Consider the following 21,472-nt stretch of genomic DNA (forward strand, 5'->3'; position numbering starts at 1 on the left):
TGAATTTAAAAGGGAATTCCACTGTTTTTTCTACATTTTCTGCATTAATTTAATCATTGACGAGGCAAAGTCAAAAGTGGTTTGATATAAACTTATAGGGAAACATACTGATTCTGATACCAGGGGTCACCATGCCTACAGCACAAATATAACCATTTTACTTTCCAAAATGACCTACATCTGTCATCTGAGTTTTTAAATGTCTCTGGAGACTATTTTGCCTCACAACAGCCTCCATAAACCTCTCCATATTATGAAAAAAATACATTTTAAGCACCAGTCCTATTGCAAAACTATTGTAAAACAATGTTTAACATGTAACAATTTACATGCTCACTACAAGTAATACAATCCAAAATTATACACATGCTCAGAGAACCACTTAGTGTAGATGTTACCAGTCTAGTCAGAGGGAGATGAGCAGCAGTGAGCAGTGATTGTGTTTCTAATTGCTTTAAAATGATGTCAGACTCAGGAAAACGTCCTTCACATGTCCTTATTAAAGAAGGCCGAGAGGAAGACGTCGTGTTCTGAGACACATAAGCTGGACGTCCGTCCCACCGCCGTCTTTTAAAGATCAGAGCATAAACTTTGTCTCCTCTGCAGACCAGTTTCTGCTCCACCGTGTTGAACATTATAGACTCTCACTGTGATGTGACGCACATGCAGAACGGACTTAAACTTTCCGATAGGGAATGTAATCAGATACAAGTGTTTACATGGTTATTATTCTTCTATTTAATGGATTATTTACAGGATTACCCACCTCGTTCAATTGGGGACAAATTGTATTCCAAATAGCCTCAATTGGACTAGACTATTCTAATTGAGGAATGTAAATGTAAATTAACGGATTATTAGGCTGTATGTAAACATGCCTATGAATTACTGTTTAGCTAAAAGTACTGCAGTTTCATTGTTGATGTTATTTTAATGATTTTCATACAGAATTAGATCAGCTGGTAATATAGCATGTGTGGCTGCATACAGGAGTCTGTTCCATGGAATGGGGTCAGATCAGATGGTATAGCGTGGTGGACGGTTGTGGCCTGAGACGTGAGTGCTGGAGAGGAAATCAATGGCGTTTGGTGTAGGGGGGCCGGTGTCTATTCCCTGCCTGGCCTGCCTTTAATTGAAGTCTTGTGTCATCGCCGTAGAAACATGAGCGGCTAGATGTTGCTGGAGTGAATTAACATGGGTGTCGTAATGGGGTCAGCCTGGACTCGGCGTTTTCCTCTCTCTCTCTTTCCTCTGGTGCCTCACACTCTCACATTGGCATGCAGGTACATAAAGGTTCAGACACAAACGCTATGAGAAAGAGCTTCCACGCTCAGCCTGTAAGGCCCAGCAGCTGCACTGAGCTCCTGCTCGACTCCCACCGCCAAATGCCTGCAGAAACAGAACAGCATTAATAACAGTTATCTGGAGGCAGCTCCCTGATTTAGACTCTGATAGCTCGGCTGCTGCTTTCAGACACATTTGAAGGGAGAGATACACACCGATAGAGTACTGGATCCCAATTCCTGCCTCAGAGCAAGCAAAGGGGTGAAGGGAGGGAGGAAAAAGGAAAGAAGGTGATGGAGAAAAGGAGAGGGAGGAAGAGAGCGGGGACAAAGAGAAAGGGGAACGAGAGAGATTGAGAAAGAGAGAAGAGAGAAAGAGAACACAGGAATGAGGACAAAGCAAAGAGAAGAGACAGAGATGGAGAGAGGGACACGGGAAGAGAAAATTGGAAGGGGGAGAAAGGAGGGAAAGTGAGAAAGGGGAAGTGAAAAGGAGAGAAGGAAGAAAGAAAGAAAATAAGAGGCATATTGAGACAGAAGTAAAGAAAGAAAGAAAGAGAGGCATACTGAGAAAGAAAGAAAGAAGAAAAACGAAAGGCATACTGAGAAAGAAAGAAAGAGATAAAAAGAAAGGCATACTGAGAAAGAAAGAAAGAAAGAAAGAAAGAAAGAAAGAAAGAGAAGCATACTAAGAAAAAAAGAAAAGAGGCATACTGAGAGAGAGAGAAAGACAGTAAGAGCAAGAGAAAAAGAGAGTGGAGAGAGGGAGAAAGACAGAGAGGGAGAGAAGACTTATAAGGAGAGTAAAAGACAGAGACAGCAGAGAGAAGGAGAAAAAGGGACGGTGGGAAAGAAAAGACAAGGAGAGCGAAAAGGAACAGGAAAGGGAGTGGTAGGAGAGAAAGAGGGGGGCTTAGAGAAAGAGAAAGATGGAGAGCATGGAGGGAAGGAGAGCGAGAGAGAGAGAAAGAGAACGTAGTCAGAGAGAGAGAGAAAGAGAGTGATGGGGAGAGAGACAGAGAGAGGGAGGGGAAAAGAGAGGGAGAGACAGGCAGCCCTTTCTGGCCCTGTGTCTGTCGGAGCGAATGGACCATGTGACAGGACATGTCGCGTTGAGTGACAAAGCTGAAAAAAAGCCTCCAAAGAAAAAAAAAGTGGCAGCACAAAAGTGAAACGCTCTCTACGGTCTCCCAGCAGCTAGCCTTAGAGCAGAGAGAGAGAGAGAGAGAGAGAGAGAGAGAGAGAGAGTAGGAAGGATAGAAAGAGCTTAAAGCAAGATGGAAATAGGAGACTAAAAATGGCAAATATCCTGTGCGTTTGCGTGAGTGAAGGAGAGGAAAAAGGAAGCAGAGAGAGAGAGAGAGAGAGAGAGGGAGAGAGAGATCTGGCCCTGTGGATTATGTACAGTAGCCTATATGAATGCATGAATAGATAGAGGCTGAGAAGGAGAACCACTGGTGGAGGGAGAAAAAGACTGGTGTTGTCAGGAGGGTAAAATGGGATGGAGATGTAGGGAGCGAAAGAAAGGCAGCAGGGCTTAAGAATGAGAGAACGATAGAGGGGGGTGAATAGTCTGAATAGCATGCAGTGATAACGTCAGATGCTTTATAACTTTCAGTGGCTGCCTTCAACTGCAGCCTTGAGGCAGATATGAGCAGCACTTCGCCATGTCATACTGAGAGCCTCTAAATCTGACTGAGGAAGAGAGAAAGAGAGAGAGAGAGAGAGAGAGAGAGAGAGAGAGAGAGAGGGAAGAGGGGCAAACAGCATTTTAAAAGGGTCTGAATTAGAAGAGAGGATGGACTGATGCTATGGAAAGAGAAAGGAGTGAGAAAAGCAAGGATGTGAGCAATGCACTGAAACACTGGGGCATTTTGTCTGCCCACCTTTTTGCCCACCTACCAATCATCTCACCTGTTCACGACTATTTGATTTAATGAGTGCTTTAGTTAAAGTTCACCAAGTTTTCAAAATTTGTACATGATTTATTCATTAAAATGTAAACAAAGTCTGCAATGCAAATCACAGCATTACATTACATATACTGTGGCGTCAGGGAAGAGCAAGTCATGGGAAACGTGTTTTAAGTGAATGTGCTTTTATTGAACAAACAGCAAGGGAGACGCTACATAGCCCCCCCTTCAAGGTGAACCGTCCCGACAACCTCACAGGTTCAGGCACAGTCCCTGGGACACGTGGGGCACACCACTCCCTGCCTTCCTGGATCTCCCTGGCATCCCCTACCCATGCATGGTGGAATAACTTGCAGCTCATGGCATCAGTTCTTGAGCTCCAGGGGGGTTCTCCTCTGCCCACCACAATGTTGACACCAATGGGGGTGCTGCGCATGTGCGCTGGAGCTCTGGCTCTTAGGCTCGGACAACTACGCTGCCGCTGCCTGCTCAAAGTGTCACTGCATGGCTGTGGTCAACATTGCCCAGCAACCATTCTGGCAGGTCCTTGCTGGCCACTGTCCTCTAGCCGAGCTCCACTGCTGAGCCCTGCCGTGTTGCTTCCTCTTCCGTCTCGTTCTAACCCACTTCTGACACCAGAACTAAAAGAATTCGCAGTACCACACTAAATCATTGTATGTATGCACTGCTGCGCCTCACTCTGTCAATCCTGAAGTGATCATTTAAAACTCCGAGGTCTGGGATCGAATTTGGAGGGAGATTTCCAGAACTTCAGACATCTTCCTATATTAACGCCACATACACAGGCCTAAAAAGAAGGCCTGACTCAATGTTTAGGTCTTAAATACAAAATCAACCACAAATCAACCACAGTAGATAATTCACTCATGTGCTCAAAAGACATGTGTTTCACCAAGTTTTGACTGAATTCTTTTTGAATACTATTTAAAAGTGCTTGCAATCATCATATTCATCTGCTCAGGAAAGGGGTACGAAGCACAAGGGTACAAAATTTTCTTCTGCACGTTGCATGCAATTACACATTTCTAACAGAGAGGTCTCCAAATCCCCAAAACATACAGAGTGTAGCTTTAAAGTTCTCTGTGGATATGCATTGATGGATTGTAGCACCATTGGCTTCTACTATAAATGTCTTTTCAAGTGAGTTTTCTCCTCCTTTCTAAGTAAATATTTTAAAAGGACGGTCTATGGTAATGAAATGTACACTTCAAATGTAGCAGATAAAGATTAGGTCGAAAAATGCTGACACATTCCTTTGTCCCAGGCCTTCTACATTCAGGCCTTCGGTACCTCAGCTGTCTTTAATGCTATTCAAGGGCTTTTCTTGACATCTGTACTCACTTTACCCGTCTGATACACGCCCAGCTTCTTTGGCATGGTGGTCTGTTTGTGTTTAGCAGAGCTAGACAGACAATAAGAAAGATTCACAGTCAGTGGCGTCTGTGTTTGCCACAATATATGCTTATAAACAAGTAATAGCATCATGTTATAAGCTTATAAATTTTAATAACCCCACAGTGTGGGCTTTGTGATGGCCTGAGCTACTCTGGACTCCTGAGCTACGAAATGCACCACTATGCAATGCTGTTTGTGTGTGTGGACACAGTCCACTTTCTCCGCCTCCCTCCCACCTTCTCTCTCAGCGAGCTGGAATGTCCTCTCCTCTGTGGCTGCTTTTGACAAGCTGAAAAGACGCCAACTTGCTTTTGCTGACGGTAGATTTTTGTGAGACTGCGGGTCTGGTCAGTACGCAGATAACTGTTATGAATGTAGCCCCGTATGTGTGCATGTACATTAATGAACAGCTGAGACTGGCTCCTCCATCAGGCCCGACTGCCAGTGCTACATCCTGTTTTTAGTTACCCTTTAACCAGCATTCCTGGAGTGAATCATCCATATTCTGGAAAGTGTTTCAATGTTGCATCATAATGCAATACGTGAATACTCTGCAAGCAAAAAACATAACTGTTTTCTGTGTTGAGATAAACTATGTGAAATTACTCAGCTAGTTCTGAGAAAATATGTCTGGACAGAACTGATAATTATTTGGATTTATTTAAAGGAAGATGGCTGTATTAATTTATTAAAATAAGGTACAGTTGTGTTGGGTGGTTTGGTGTCAAATGCTCCATTCTAGAGAATGTCACAGAGTCAGAACTGTTCTCAGTGGTGGTGATAGGAACCCGGCATCTGAAGAGTATGACATGGAAACCTCCATCGCAGAAAGCTATTGCTTAATGCCTGAGCCAGTGTTTTTGATAGTTTTACAATAAAGTTTTAGCCTAAAATGTACTTTCTAAGCTCCGAGCAATGGTGGTATGGTGTGATTGGTGGAGTCCTAACTAGTGGGTGGTACACACAGGGCCTACTAAAGCAAAGTAGTCCCAAAAGAAAACTTTTTTTTTCAGACTTACAAATACACTATATTGCCAAAAGTATTCACTCACCCATCCAAATCATTGAATTTAGGTGTTCCAGTCACTTCCATGGCCACAGGTGTATAAAGCCGAGCCCCTAGGCCTGCAGACTGCTTCTACAAACATTAGTGAAAGAATGGGTCGCTCTCAGGAGCTCAGTGAATTCCAGCGTGGTACCGTGATCGGACGCCACCTGTGCAAGTCCAGTCGTGAAATTTCCTCACTACTAAATATTCCACAGTCAACTGTCAGTGGGATTATAACAAAGTGGAAGCAATTGGGAACGACAGCAACTCAGCCACGAAGTGGTCGGCCACGTAAAATGACAGAGCAGGGTCAGCAGATGCTGAGGGGCATAGAGCGCAGAGGTCACCAACCTTCTGCAGAGTCAATCGCTACAGACCTCCACACTTCATGTTGCCTTCAGCCTTACATCACCAAGCGCAATGCAAAGCATTGAATGCAGTGGTATAAAGCACCACCACTGGACTCTAGAGCAGTGGAGACGTGTTCTCTGGAGTGACAAATCACGCTTTCCACAATTAAATGGCAAAACAGATTTCATATCACTGCTTTTTGCTAAATCTGAGGTAAAGTAATTGGCAACACTATGAAATAGAGGGTTATGTGATTTAAGTACAGAAGATGAAGTTGAGCGCTGCTCATTTCATTTGTCCAAACAATAACCACAAAAGCAGCCCGTGTCTATGTACCTGTGTGTTTTCGTAAGGCTCCTTAGTTTTGTTATTGATCTGCCGGGAGAGTCGCGCTGGGTTTTTGAACAGCTCCTCTGACGGCCGAGGCTGTGTTCCTCTCGCTGACCCACAGCCATCAGCCATTTTCCCCTGCGCGCTGAGAGAGAGGGGTAGTGCGGAGGGAGAGAGCAGAGGCTGGCTGGATGAAGCAGTAAGCGCTCTCTCTTTCCCTCCTGTGTGTGTTTGTGAAGCGGCGCCGCTATTGAGAGGCAGGCTCTGGGGAGCCGGCGCTAAACTTGATCAAACCGGTCTATTTGTCTTAAAGCTCCCGGGACCTGCCTCACTTCCTGTTGTGTAATGTTGCCTGTTCCACAGTCTCTGACACTGAGAGAGAGAGAGAGAGAGAGAGAGAGAGAGAGAGAGAGAGAGAAGTGAGGGGAAAGGGAAATGGAGAGAGAGAGAGAGTGAGAGCAAGAGAAAGAAGGGGAAAAGGGAAACAGAAAGGAAAGGAAGAGAAGGAGAGAGAGAGAGAGAGAGTTTCCAAAACGCAGGGGGAAAGAGAAAGAAGGGCGATAGATAAGGAGAGGAAAAGAGAGAGAGATGGGGAGAGAGAAAGAGCGAGAGAGATAAGGAGGGTGGGAGCAAATAAAAGAGGGAGAAAAGGAAAAAGAGAGAGTGCCACACAAAGAAAATGAGAGTGAGTTTATAAAAAAGGGAGAGGAAGAGAAAAGGATATAGATAAGGAGAGAGGGGGAAAGAGAGAGGTAGAGAGACAGGACGACAGACAAAAAAGAGAGAAAGGGAAAGAGAAAAAGATATATATATACATATAAGAAGAGTGGAAGCAAAAAGAGTGAAAAGAGTGAGAAAGGGAAATAGAGTGAGAAAGGGAAATAGAGAGAGAGAGAGAGAGAGAGAGAGAGAGCGAACAAGAGAGACAAGGAGAGTGGGAGAAGGAGAGAAGGAGGGGAAAAATGCATTCTGCTGGCACATGGCACATTCCTTTTTGAGTATGTTGCTGTCCTCTGCTCTTTCTAGAACGTTCCTTTTCTTTTTTCGTCTCCGAGCCCTGAGCTCGTTCTGAAATGTTCTTATCAAAGAAAGAAAAGCTGGAGGTAAACTGCTGATACACCAAAGCTCAGAGAATAGTCAGATGTGTCCTCAAAACTCTTTCACCAGTTATTCATGTCTTTTTCACTCCATTTGAAAAGGCCAGCTGCGTTCTACATTGTCTGAACATTTCATGATGAGTGGACTGATAGAGATTATTTGGAATAAGATCTCATTACATTAATATACATTACAGCTAAAGGGGAAATCCACAGATTTATTCAGTGTGGTTTGTTGTGAAATAGTTCATTGAAGAGAAACATACAGACAGTTTAATATGACATCACACTGCATAGTCACCACCTTTTTGAGGACAGAATCAGGGAGTGTCTATGCCTTCAGTTTGCTGTGCTTTGTGATTGATTCACCTGCAGGACAGGACAGAAGCCGAGAGACGAGAGACACACAGACCTTTAATCCAGTGTTTTCACTCCAGGTTTGGAGCCACTGCACTGTATAGTTTAGTGTGTCTCTCTACTGTTCACACCTCATTCAGCTCAAGAAGAGATTAATCAGCTAATAATATCAGGTATTTTAACCAGGGAAGCCACAGTTATGCAGGGCAGGGGTTGCAGGACTGGAGCTGAACTCTGAACTAACTGCACTAGAAAACTTACAGAATCATGTCTGTTGAACCACAATGTCGTTTTCCGAGCCACGACATTCAGTCTGATATTTAATACTTTTGTTCCTTCATTCAAATGTCATTTAAATCAGAAACAGAGAGTAAAGCTATAGCGGCTGTTTGCAGCTCCATTAGGGGGACGACTGTTTATCTCTCGGCTGTTAACATTAGCTAAAGTTCTCTAAAGCCCAGCATCTGTCACATCTGTGTTAATCAGCAGAGTTTTTTCTCCTCTTTATGCAACACTATGGGATCCTCTACCCACCCTGACGTGAAGAGCCGGTGGGCTTCTGTGCTTCTAAATGCTGTGAGAGTCTCCAGAAGGGAGAGGGGCTGAGTACGAGATGAATATAAATGTCAGAAAAACACAAGCTTGATAGCTTTCCACCAGTTTAAGTGGGACCAGGAGTTCAGGGGGAAACTGTATAAAGATCACAGCCTGTTTTATCAACTTTGTCAAGGAAACATTTTTCCTCTTCCAAGTAAGACGAGTAATTTTTGCCGTCTTTCACTTCTAGTTACGTTCGTGCAGAGCAGTGAAGCCAGAATTTCAGTCCCAAATAAGGCAGCCACAACAGAAAATTCCTGTGACTGAAACCCTAAGATAGTGGTACAACAAAAATATGATCTATTTACTGTACAAAAACGGCCTTTGAAACCCCATGTAATGGTAAAACAGTGGCAAATCTGAAAAGTCTGCTTTACTTGGGTAGCTCTCTGCCACAAACATATTCTAAAAAGGCTGAAATCTCATCTCAAAACTACCATAAAACAGTTTCTCAAACATCAAGCAGCACACTGATAACCATTTTGTGCAAAAATTGTCTGTGACGGCGCTCTAAGAGGCATTAAATGCTTCAGATGTCTGGCTCCTACCACCACTGTGGCTCTCTCTGAAGGACACTGATGACATCTTAACTATTTCCTTACACAGGAATTCAGAAAATCTGATGGAATTAACCTTTAAAACCATTTCATTATGAAGCCACAATATATTTTTTATTCATATATATATATATATATATATATATATATATATATACTCCAGTTGATGACATCAGGCTCTAACAGTGTATATCAGTCCTTGACTAAGCACCACACTATCTACTCTGATCTATATAACCCACTTTTCTCATATTTCTCATATTCTCTCGGAGTGAGTGTTTATTTGAACCTTGATCAGCATATAGTTTGCATGGTATGCCGAGAGGGCCTCTAAAGCTATGCTACTTTAAATATATGCTTGAAAATGTGTCCAAATAAGAGCGAGCGGCCTCCAAAACATTCCATTAACCTCTCAGACGATTCAGCGCGGCGCCCAGGCTGCGTGTAACCTGCGCTGAGTGCGGCTGGCCTGTGGCCTCCGAGGGCCGGGCAGATGTGGTAAAGAGGCTAATGCATTTGTGTGGAGAGACTGCAACGCGCCTCCTCCTGTCATCCATCTCTCATCCCCTCTTTTTTCCCCCCCCCTCACTTTCACTGTTGCTCACTCTCTACCTATTTCCCTGCCTGAGTGGATGCAGAGCGCCACACTCGCAGCACTAACGCCCCTCTATGCCTCCCACACACACACACACATACACAAGGGAAAAAACCCACCGTGCTCAACCTCACCCTGCAGCCTCCACTCACTCCTACATGCAAGCGTTCACATACGGTCCTTCAATTATGTAATTGCCATTAAGTACAAGTTATTCGTTTTTCAGAAGATATTTCGGAGAAGATTAGATGTAAGACTTGCATAAGAGAAGAGAAAGGCAGAAAGGAGACTGAACTGAATTTAAGAAAGTGATTAAAAGCTACACAGAAAATGTGTCTCCTAACAACCACCTGGAAGAGCTGGTAGACACCAACAATATCCCCCATCATATAAACAGCGCCTAAAGCTTTCATCTTTGAGAGAGAGAGGAGAAAATCAAGCAGCTTCAGATCTGAAAACATTCACAGGTGTTTCTGTCCATCCTTCCACTGGGAGAAGACCACTCAACGCTATGGGGCTGAAAGGACGTGTAGCTGTCAAGAAGAAGCTCACTGAGAAAAGGAGACGGACACGTCACAGAAGTTGAACAATAGACTGACCACCCTAGGGTCCAGACCTCAACACCACTGAATGTGTTGGGATCATTTGGATCATGAGAAGCGGGAAGTGCATCCAACTTCTAAGACTGAACTTTGGCGGTGTGGAAAAATATCCCTGCTGATTTGTTTCAGAAACTTAAAATAACCTGTAATAAAGGTAAAAAGGGGACTGACTAAATGCTAAAAGATGCGATATTATATTTACTAATGATTATTATTTGTAACTTTCCATTAAATATATGTTTTGATGATGAAAATTGATTTAGTGGCTGATTTGACTGGGACTTTAATAAACTATGGATGGTCTCTGACTTATGCACAGTACTGTATACACTGCTCACCGCTTAAACTACAGGGTGTCCATTTACATCACTTATATATCGGTTAGTTACAGAATAATTTACAGTAGTTACTGAACAGCATGGCCCAATCCCATTTCTTATTTTGACCCCTACCCCTTGCTTTTGAGTGTCACTTTGTCCCTTGGAACTGAGCTACAAGGGGTAGTGGTTGAAATGTTCCCTACAAACCGGGATCCTCAAATAAAGAAGAGCATTACTTCATTAACAGCTACTAGCGCTGCTCTGTAGGCGACCCTGCCCGTCTGCAGTGACAGCAGAGGAGGGTAAAGTTCAGCTCCTCACTGCTGGGCTTTAGTTACATTTAGGTATCATATGCCTTCAAAGAGGGGGGCAATTATTTATTATCACCCACCCCTAATTCTTCAGTGATATGAAGCTGAAGTCAGATATTCGCCACCAAGGTGGAACAGGAAATTCAGCTAGCTAGCAGACATTAGCGTACAACTATTGATGTTTTTTGCTTGTTATGAAGAAAAAGACCATAATACATCGAAATAACATTAAACTAAAATAATGCAGTGGGCATCATAATTTTTAACAGAGAAAATTCTCACATCTGTGGGTTTCTTTGGTCTCTTGTTCAGCCACCTTGCCGTATTTCTTTTCTCATAACCCTCTGTTTGGAGTGCGTCTCTGAAAAACCTCTGTTTGGGGGGCCATGTAGCCCCAACACTTCACCCTACCCCTAGACCTGAATGCCCAAAACGGAGTGGTAAGGGCTATATGAGGGACGAGGGGTGCAGTGGGATCGGGCCTAAGTCTTAATTACTGATATTAAGCCTACAGGTTAAAAACTCACAAAACTCCACCTTAAAATCATCCCTACACTAACTGCCCGCTGCACATCTGCTCATTCAGTGTGTTTGGTCCTGCTCTTCTACCTAACAGCCTGACGACCGTACAGTCCGTCACTGCTATCTCTAAACTGGCCCATAACCTAAAATTTACATTTCAATTTTAATGAATTAATAATGATTCTTTTCCAACCTCTCCTTGTGTCTTATAAAACATGAATAAATAAAACAGGCTATTTTGTTACTGTGCCTTTAAGAATAATATATTTTTGTAAATGAGCTCTGTTCTGATTGGCTGCCCTGTATTTATGTGCTCATTCAAAAAAAACAGTCTGGGATGATTCACTTCTTACAACTTCAGCAGGAATGGGCGGGGCTAAACTGCTGTATAGGCAGGGCATTTTAAATTAGCTGGTTTTTGTGACATCACAAAACTAATAAATTCAAAACAGGCTGTTTTTGTGTCTGAGGTTACATATGTGGAGTGTACAGTCTGAGGTGTTGATGCTAGAGATGAGAGAGAGAGAGAGAGAGAGAGGGATGAGAGAGATGAGAAAGAGATAGATGAGAGAGAAAGAGAGATGAGAGAGAGAGAGAGAGAGAGAGGGATGAGAGAGAGAAAGAGAGATGAGAAAGATGAAAGAGAGAGAGATGAGAGAGAGGAGAGGGAGAGAGAGATTTACAGAACCAAATCTTTTCGTTTAAGAATCTGATGGCAAAACTTCTCAAGTTATGAAATATTAACTTACTTGATCGAAGTCGACAATCAACGTTCATGTCTGTTACCTAGCAACTGACCACACGTGCACAGCTGAAATGTAAACAAGTAATCAAAGTAATCAAGCTAGTTAGGCAGGCAGCTAACATTAGCTACCGTTACTGAGTTTAAAAAGGTCAAACACAATTAAACTGCGCTAAACTGAAAGTTTGAAGAATATTGCTTAAGCGCTTTGTCCTCTTTATGAGAGCATCGCTGTCTGCGGTTTCAGTTTCATTTCCCAAATGCTTTAGCCGAGCGCACTAACATTACTCCTCCTAATAAACAGACACATGTAATATTTTTCTGTCCAGTGTTCATCAACATTAAAACACGAAGTTAATAAGAGGGGATGGTGGAGATCGTATCTGCAGCATCTGTCAAAGCACAGGTTTCTGTGTAGATACATGCATGTAGGTAGCGTTATTATGCCTGTTAGCTATAGTGAATTGTGCTGCCTGTCACTGCACGAAACAATAGAAACAGACGAGTTAACAGAGGTTACGACAGCTCTGGGGTTTATGTTCAAGTTAGAACAGAATTTTAATAAAATTTAATAACATTTTGTCTCGTTTGGATGTTTCTGTAATACTCTTTTCTTATTTGGAGTTAGTGGAAAAGATTATGACCATAAGAACTGTTCTGTGATAGCTTGTGTCCTGAATTCAGTCCTGACTAAAGCTGACAGATAAGACTTCAGACTAAATATGTTTGTGTAATATGGCCCCTGATATGTAACTTCTGTAGTCACGAGAGTGCAGAATTGAAGCTTGAACATACCTACAGACTCTTAAGGTTCAATAAAGGGGTCAATAAAATTCTTAACTATTGCCCTTACAGTGCAAAGAGTAACGTCCTCGCTCATGAACTCAGGGAAAGAAAACACTGAATAACAAAAGAATCCACTGAGGCCTTTTGAATAAAGGTAACACTACTCTGAAACGATATAGCCGCTATTGAAGCAGCTCCTTCCCCTTCTCCCTGTCAGGTGCTGTAGTCAGCCAGCATGACCATTTCAGGTCAGGGATTAAGCTAGAAATGGCTAGTTTGAGGTGAAGCTTCCGATTACAGGTAGTCTTTTTCTACTGAAAAAAATGGGCATTGTTATGTTGTGGGATTTTGAATCCAGCACTTAAGTTTCTTTCATGCGTGGGCCTCCAGAGCGCTGCACGGGTGTAGCGTTACGCTGCATATGAAAGCGGATACAGCAGGGTACATGTGTACCCGTCACTTAATCCAATCAGCACAATGGGGCAAAGCGGAGCGAGGCTAGCCGAAGCTCTGCGCTTTCAACGCGGAGAGAAAAGGGAATGAAATAGGAAGAAAGACGAGTTGATCGAGAGTAATTGTGTGTATGGGCATGTGTGCGCTTAAATATACGCAACATGTCTAATATTTCTCATTACAAGACTGCGGTAGGACTGATCAGCCTATTTCTAGACACCCTTATACACTCTTTACCAAACTGGTTCTTCAAGGGTTCTTTAGTAAAGAAAGTGGTTCTATATAGAACCGTGAACGCTCAAAGAACCCGTTCCATGACTAAAATGTTCGTTGTATCGTGAAAGGCTTCTTCAGATTGCTGTAGATGGTTGTATATAGAACCTTTCTGAAAAGGGTTCCATATAGCACCAAAAGGGTTCTTCGGTTGTGTCAAGCTTGACATTGCAACAATAGAAGAACCCTTTTTGGTGCTATATAGAACCCTTTTCAAAAATACATAGAACTACACAGAACCTTCTGCAGCACATTCTCCATCAGTCTGAAGAACGCTTTCATGATGTATAGAATCCCTTAATAATGCAAAGGGTTCTTTGAGTGTTCATGGTTCTATATAGAATCATTGTTTTTCCTAAAGAACCCTTGAAGAACCATCATTTTTAAGTGTGTAGAGTGACCTCAAGTCAGAGACACTGTTTATAAGCAGTTAACCATTACACTCTTTAAAATGATGGTTCTTTAATAAAGGGAATCGTTCTACTTAGAACCATGAGTTCTGCATTGAACTATTTCATGCTTCAATGGTTCTTTCTATGGTGAAATGGTTCTTCGGATTGATGGAGAATGGGTTTACAAGGTTCTATATCGAACCATTTTTAAAATGGTCTCTTCTAATGTAACAAGCTTGGCATTGCAGCAATAGGAGAACCCTTTTTGCTAGATAGAACCATAAACACATTCTCGATCAATCTGAAGAACTATTTCACCATGCAAAGAACCCTTTAAGCATAAAATAATAGAAATACTTCTATACAGAAATCATGGTTCTAATGGAACCGGTCTTTATACTAAAAAAAAACAAAAAAACTTGAGTTTATTTAAAATAAATGAATAAATAAAAATGGATTTGCTGGGTCTGAGGCTGCAAACCTCGCCACCTGCTATACAGGACAGCTGTATCAGTCTTCAGAACTACTCATAACTACTCTTCATAACTACTAAAGGCTATCCTGTGATCCCACACAGTTTGGTGTATGTACAAACTTCACAAGACAAAGTTTTACATCATAAAGTTTGTATGGCTTGTGCTGTGAGTGGTGAGGTTGGCGAGGGAGTGTTAACATTGTTGAAATGGGACCAGCGTGAGTCAGAAATCATGACTCCTTTTAATTCAGTGCTGTGATGCATTTCCAAGTGAAACACAGCATCAGGAAGGGTGTCTAAGCTAGCTGAACATTTCACTCAGCGATAGGAGGTGAAGGGGTGAAGCACGACATTATGGGGTCATTTTATTTAACCATGCCCGCTGGTGCATGGTGACCTAATCAGAAATCGGGCGATTTTAGAGGCATTTTAGAGGCGGGGCAATAGCTATTACAGTTTTGATGGAAGAATATGAAAAAACAAGAATTTTGTCTTTTAAATGATTTTGTAGCAACTTCAAAATGTTCTGCCTGCTACTTTTGGAGTGTATTTGTAGTTTATTTGCTGGGTTATTCTAGAGACTCTTATTGTGAAGGCAGGACTAGCTCACTGGCTGTGCTGGTTTAGTTAAAGAAGTACTTGTCAGTCTGACGTTGACGGCAAAGGAAGCAAGACATAGTGAGGCTTAGAGCCAATTTTTAGACAAAAACTCTGTGTGTGCTGTGGCTGTGGCCTATTACATCTTTATAAAGCACAATGACTTGTGCATAAGCTCTTTTTCCTTTATTAGTGGAAAACACTGCTATAGCATAATGATCCCTGCTAGAAAAACCAGCATAGACCAGTATGGCTTGTCATCAGTAAAACCAGCATGTGGTCGGAACAAAACCTTGTGTCTCCAAAATGGTAACTTTACAGGACAAGAAAAAAAAAACACTGTACTTTTAATGGAAGTCAATGGAACCAGAATTTTTTCCAAGTCATTTTTGGCCATTTATTGTGGTCCATCCATCATGAAATTTATACACAACATAAAGGCCAACATGTATTTTCAAATTATGTCAGAAACTGAAAAATCGACAAAAATTGAGATATGAGGTTTTGTTCCAACAGCAGTGATATGATTTTGGATGCTGGCATGCTGGTCAGCAGCAATGGAAGTTAATATGTTGATCCCCATCAAAAATTGCATATGTTGTGCTTTAATGTTGGGATGCTGGTCAACCAGCATGTCCATGTTGGGGTGAGCAGCTGAACCAAAATCAGACCAGCACAAGACATAGCACAAACCAGCCTAGACCAGTTTAGACCAGCATGAAATGCTAACTGGTCTGTGTTGATTTTTTTCCAGCAGGGATATTATATGATTCCTAGTTAATATTATCAGGCATACTGACAATGTGAGAAAGGTGATTTTGGGTTGATTTTAAAATGCACTAACCTTCCAAGATACTATTTTTTGCAGTGTGTCAGGGCACAGTGCCAGCTGCCACCCTTGAAAAATAGCCCTGCCAGCCCAACTATGACCTCAAAATGAATAATATACATAAAGTAAAAACACTAACAGAGATGTGGAGCAATTACATATGATTCAGTTTAGGTGAAAACTGACCAACTTTTTATATGCAGCGTCTCTGGACTGGATTATGCCATTTGTTTCCTGTGGTTAGTCAAATTTAGCGTTCGTTATCTAGATCTTTGTGCTTGGACATAAGTGAGCAGTGCAGAACTTGGAATGAGTTATGATTTTGGATTTTTGTGTCTATTTTTAAACTTTTTCACTGATCATTTTCACAACAGAGCCGTTGAAAGTAACATTGGAGCTACTAACTACAGAACCATGCAGAAGAGTTGTGTGTGTGACTGCAAGCTGAAGTACAGAATTAATAATTAAGGTTGGTCTCTGAGCAAACCAGTTGTTTGTTATTCTATATATTTAGTTATTATTATTAGTTAGAATTATAGAGCCAATCGCTGCTGCAGGAACAAAACCTCATATCTCCAAAATGGAAACTTCACAGGAGAAGCAAAAAACAAACTTTACTTATAATATAAATCAATGGAACCAGAATTTTGTCCAAGTCATGTTGGGCCATTACTTTTGGCCCATTCATCATGAAACGTACAGACAATGTAAAGAGCAACAGGTATTTTCAAATTATGTCAAAAACTGAAAAACGTCAAAAATGGAGATACAAGGTTTTGTTCCAACATCAGCAAAATATGAGGCCAATACAGTAATATCATACCATCACCAGCAAAATATAAAACTATAATTAATCAGGTGATGCTCTTGACCTCCATTGTGCCGCCCCATAAAACCTGGACACGCCACTTCCACCCATGCACACAGATTCCGTTATCTATGGATTCACTAATGAAACGGAGGCGACCAAAGCAACCATAACACACACTGCACTGATGCGGTCTTGAGCGTGGTGACTGTCTGTGTATGTGCGTGAGCGTGCATGTTTATGCTGCGGGGTGTTTTGACGGCCTGGCTCTTTCTCTCTGTGTGTTTGCGTGTGTGTGTGTGAGCGAGGTCGACAGCTTGGGCCTCCTGGCTCCAGCCCCGAGCCCTCACACTCCCAGCAAGGTCACATGACACCAGTCAAACTCTGTCACAACCTCGCCGAGGAAAGCTGGCACCTAGCAGCCGCAAACTTGCACCTCACACTCACGCAGAGGTATAAGGGCTGGGAGACTCAAACAGCTACCACACATATACGCGGCCTAACACAACTGCACAAAGCCCGGCGCTAACCTGGCTGTCTTAGAAGGCTGTATGAAATGAGCTTTTTGTGGCATTTTACTCACGAACTGTCTCGTACCATTAGCCCTTTAAACTACAGGCATATTATTCAGTTATTAATCTTAGTGTTTGGTAGAAACTATAAGAGTGAGAAATCAGGCTGATTCTGCTAATAATACACTTTTAAAGGTTCCTAAATGGTTGTTTGGCTTTTGAAGCTTTAGCAAAACCCTTTACTTGGTATTGAACAGTTTTATTTTGGGAAGGATCCTGACACTGACATTTCTGCATAATTCAGCTTTACAACAGTACATAGTTTTTGGCCTAAAACATGCACGTTTTTAAAGGTTTTCACGGTGGACAGATCAATGCAAGCTGTTGCGAGACTAAATATCCCCCAAAGAAAACTTTTTTTTTTTTAGATTAATCACAATTAACATTTTCAACATTACGCAAACAAATTCAGACGACCCCTGACTGCGACCCCTGGTTATCAGTGTCGCCAAGTTTCTCTACAACGAACAATTTCACATCAAAGCGCTCCGAAAAACTGATCTCAACTATTGAACTACAAGCAGAAATTTGATTGAACAGCCTTTTAAAAAGGTTCTACAGTCTTGCGTGTTGCATTTATAAAAGGGCTTCTTTAAAGAACCGCATACTGGATAGATATTTATGGAACCCAAAGTGGTTCTGTGACATGACCTCAAAAAACCCATCCAGCAAATCAAAGTTCACCCTAAGATGCACTACAGTCCCCAGCATGCACTACAGTGAGCCCCCCCTTCCCCAACAACAATATATGGTCCAGCGGTTACACAAAAAGAAGACACCTGGTGTCTAGTTCGAGCAAATAGGCAGCTTAAAAAAAACTACCTAAAACTATTTGTTTTTATGTATTATTACTTTTGAATAGGTATTCCGTGCCTGTTGTGCTGCTGCAGTTTGGATAAACCATGGCCTTGTTCGGGTTATTGCAAAATCTTACGTAAAAATTAAATAAAGACAGCTGGCCGACAGATTTGCTGAGATTTTTAAATATACTTCCCTTTTAGTGGTTGAGTTTGACACCCCTGACTCAGAGGACCGTATTGGATACTGTCACGAAATACAGACTGATCACTATATCCTGAACTCTAACCAAGCATTTCAGAGCAAAGCAAAGCTCAGACAGAGAAACCTTTCCGTCTCCACAGCCCAGGATCCACCCTTGATGTGTGCTGTGCTGTGTTTGCTAAGCCGGCGTGTGTGCCCGTCTGCTGGAGTCAGACAGGGCTCTCGCACTGCGCGCTCGCTTTTCACAGAGCAAAGTCAAACGGTGACTCACAAATTCCTCCCCGTTTTCCAGAGATCTGTGGCTGGCAATACGTCTAAGCACCTTCTCTCTCTCTCTCTCTCTCTCACTCTATTTCTCCCATTCAGGAAACATACTTTGGGCCTACACTCTTAAAATAAAGCTGAAAAACTTCCACTACAAGGCAGTTCTTCAAACATTAAAAAGGTTCTCCACACTCAAACCAAGCACTATGAAGTTCTTGAGGGAACTAAAAGTGGTTCTCCACCTTTTCAATATCCTTTAAATGAGTGACGACTGTGGCATCTCTGGACTGACCACGTCTTTTCACTGAGGCAGTGTACACAATCCAGCAAACTGTACCCCACTACCACAACCCCCCTGCCTGGATCTCTCAAAAACTTCAAAGCTTCTCACTGTAAGCCAGCGACACCTTCAGCCGCAGGTGCCGTAAAAAAGAAAAGCCTTGCAGGTCGTTGCGAATGCGCCCAGTCTTTTGTTAGAGCCATCCTGCCATCCCTAACGGTGGTCTTTTACGACCTGTATTACGCAGCCAATAAAGAATCATAGCTTTGTATTTTGCACAGGAGCTTCTGAAGCAACTCCGCCTCGGGTTCAGGCAGCGAATATCACGCTGGAAATTGTGACAGTGGTGAAAAACGGACTGTTTGCCAGCACTGCCTCAAATTCAGATTAGCAAAAAATATACATGTCCAATCTGATCCGAACGAACGGATCATCTTGAGCGAGTTCATCGTACAGTAATACGGACGACCCAGCGGTGACCAAGAAGTAACAGCGGAGATTACCTAAAAACGGCCAAAATCATTTCGTTTATCTAAGCCAAAATGTATGTGCATCAAATCTTGTTTAAGCAAATGCAAATCTTCACGCAGCAATACTGACCCCAGTGCGAAATAAGCTAAGCTCCATAAACTGTATAAAAGAGAGATCACAGTGACCTTTAGGCTGTGAATTCTCTCTCCCTCGCTGGTCAAGCGGCCTCCATCCCGTCTGACCCCTCCTCTGCGCTGGGTGCTGGGGAGGATCGGAGTGGGGGGAGAAAAGAAGAAAGCTTAAACGCTTTGAATGATGGTGAGGAATGTTTAAAAGAGTGTGTGTGTGTTAGAGAGAAGAAGGGGGGTTTGCTGAGGGGGAGGAAGACTCCTGCGGGACAAACTCCATCTCTCAGATGTGGTATGCGTGACTGAGCAAGGGAGAGAAATTCAGACCTGGCTGCTTAACTTTAAGAGACAACGGACTTGGATTTCTTCTGCGAGCACGCTCTTCATCAAACCCGTATTATCACTGCAAAAGCTCTTAGCTCTGCGCCACATCTCACCCCAGCAGAAGCAAAGCATCATAATCTCAACCTTCTGATTGCCAAAACCCAAGCTGAGGGCTGTGGTTGCGCCGAGCACCTCTGTCCCTCATTATCCGAGCACCCTAAGCAGCCTAATCAAGCAGAAGCATCCATTTTGTAGCGCCTCGTAAACACAGCACCACACCACGGGATGATAAACAAGCATGAAAGAGAAGAATATTCTGGTGTGTGTCCACATCCGCTCATCGGAGGCAACCTTCTCCCTTCGGCACACGGGGTCCCTGATATTTCTAAGCTCTAGGCCCGAGCGTAAAGCCCTCTGCGCCTCTCGTTAGACAGCTGAAGATGTTTACAAAGGAAATAGCGCCCTAACAAATGGTACATTGGCCCAAGATACAAAATAAGACACGTTTAAAAGGAAATTCCAAATGTCGCTTTTGTAATTATATAAATATCAACTTTAATGTTTACTGTAAGAATATAAAACAATTTGAGATTCTTTTTTTTTTTTTACAAATACATACAGTACATTTAAAACACAGTAGCTTCTCAGCAGGACTCAGTACATGTTTGCAGGTCGATACATCATATTACACAGGCCTCACACGAGTTCTGATTCTTACCCCAGAGAGAGAGAGAGAGAGAGAGAGAGAGAGAGAGAGAGAGAGAGAGAGAGAGAGAGAGAGAGAGAGAGAGAGAGAGAGAGACAGAGAGAGAGAGAGAGAGAGAGACTACTCTTCATTTGAAATTTGAATAAAAGTCCTTTTCTGTGAATTTAAACATTATAACTCATTTATAAGAAAGAAAAAAAAAAGGACAAATTTTGGTGTCGACCTGTCGTCTACAAGGAAGCGAAAAGAAAAGGAAAACTAGAGCAAGCTACTGACAGGAACTGGCTGGGAGAAGGGACGTCTGTGGGCAAAAAAATTCACTTCAATTTGAAGTACGATGCTCTGAATAACAGCCGTTAACTAACCCAATATCTGCTTTCCGTAAGCATAAACAACGGGGACCTCGGGTTCAAAAAGGCTCGTCTTGAGGCCCCTGCGAGTCAAGCTCCAAAATCCAAAGGAAAAAGAAAAGGAAAAAAAAACGGAAGGAAAAATAGAAAAGCTCTCGTATACAAACCAGCAATTTTTGTCCGTCTTTGCATAAACTCGGTTCGGTTTCTGAGCCAGTCTCTCAGCTCCGTCCCCTTCAGTCTTTTGTTGGCCAAATTAACAAAGGTAGTTAGAGCCCGGTGCTTCATTTCTGCTGTTCTCAAGCGAAAAAAGAAACAAGATGGGGGAGGGGAGTGTATTTCCAGGCACAATTGATTTCCATTTCTTTCTCTCTTTTTTGTTTTTTTTAAAAGAATACAAGTTTCTACTACATCTACGAGGTAGCCAAACCGATTTAGGCGCCATAAAGTGGGAAGGAGGAGGTTTAATATTGCGACTGGTTAGGAATTAAACCAAACTTTTTTTTTTTCTTTTTCTTAGTGTTTCACCACACTGGCTGATAAAAATGGGTTAATACACTTGCTTAGGATGGAATACTGCTTATATATAGGTTTTTGCATGAACGACGGAGAAGTCTGGATCCAGGCCGCTTCGCTGCTTTGAACTGCAAGTACGACAGTGAGCAAACAGCCTTTTATTTTTCAATAATGAAAACTCCCCGCCCACATAGTACCCCTCCTC

General features: G+C 42.5%; 2 protein-coding genes and 1 long non-coding RNA gene across 3 annotated transcripts in view; 2 read left to right on the forward strand and 1 right to left on the reverse strand.

Annotated features, from left to right (window-relative positions):
- cax1 (cation/H+ exchanger protein 1) overlaps nt 1-21,472 on the forward strand; it is a 1,125,587-nt gene that overhangs the window by 895,092 nt on the left and 209,023 nt on the right. The window lies entirely within an intron of this gene.
- Nucleotides 1-21,472, forward strand: part of wnt5b (wingless-type MMTV integration site family, member 5b) — a 149,073-nt gene that overhangs the window by 74,344 nt on the left and 53,257 nt on the right. The window lies entirely within an intron of this gene.
- On the reverse strand, nt 912-21,458 carry LOC108411927. Its single transcript, XR_001856601.1, has 2 exons — nt 20,919-21,458; nt 912-1,389 (listed from the first exon to the last, which is right to left on the reverse strand). It is a non-coding gene; the product is annotated as an uncharacterized LOC108411927 (long non-coding RNA).

Source organism: Pygocentrus nattereri, chromosome 1, assembly GCF_015220715.1.
Source record: "Pygocentrus nattereri isolate fPygNat1 chromosome 1, fPygNat1.pri, whole genome shotgun sequence".
In the NCBI taxonomy this organism is placed as follows: Eukaryota; Metazoa; Chordata; class Actinopteri; order Characiformes; family Serrasalmidae; genus Pygocentrus; species Pygocentrus nattereri.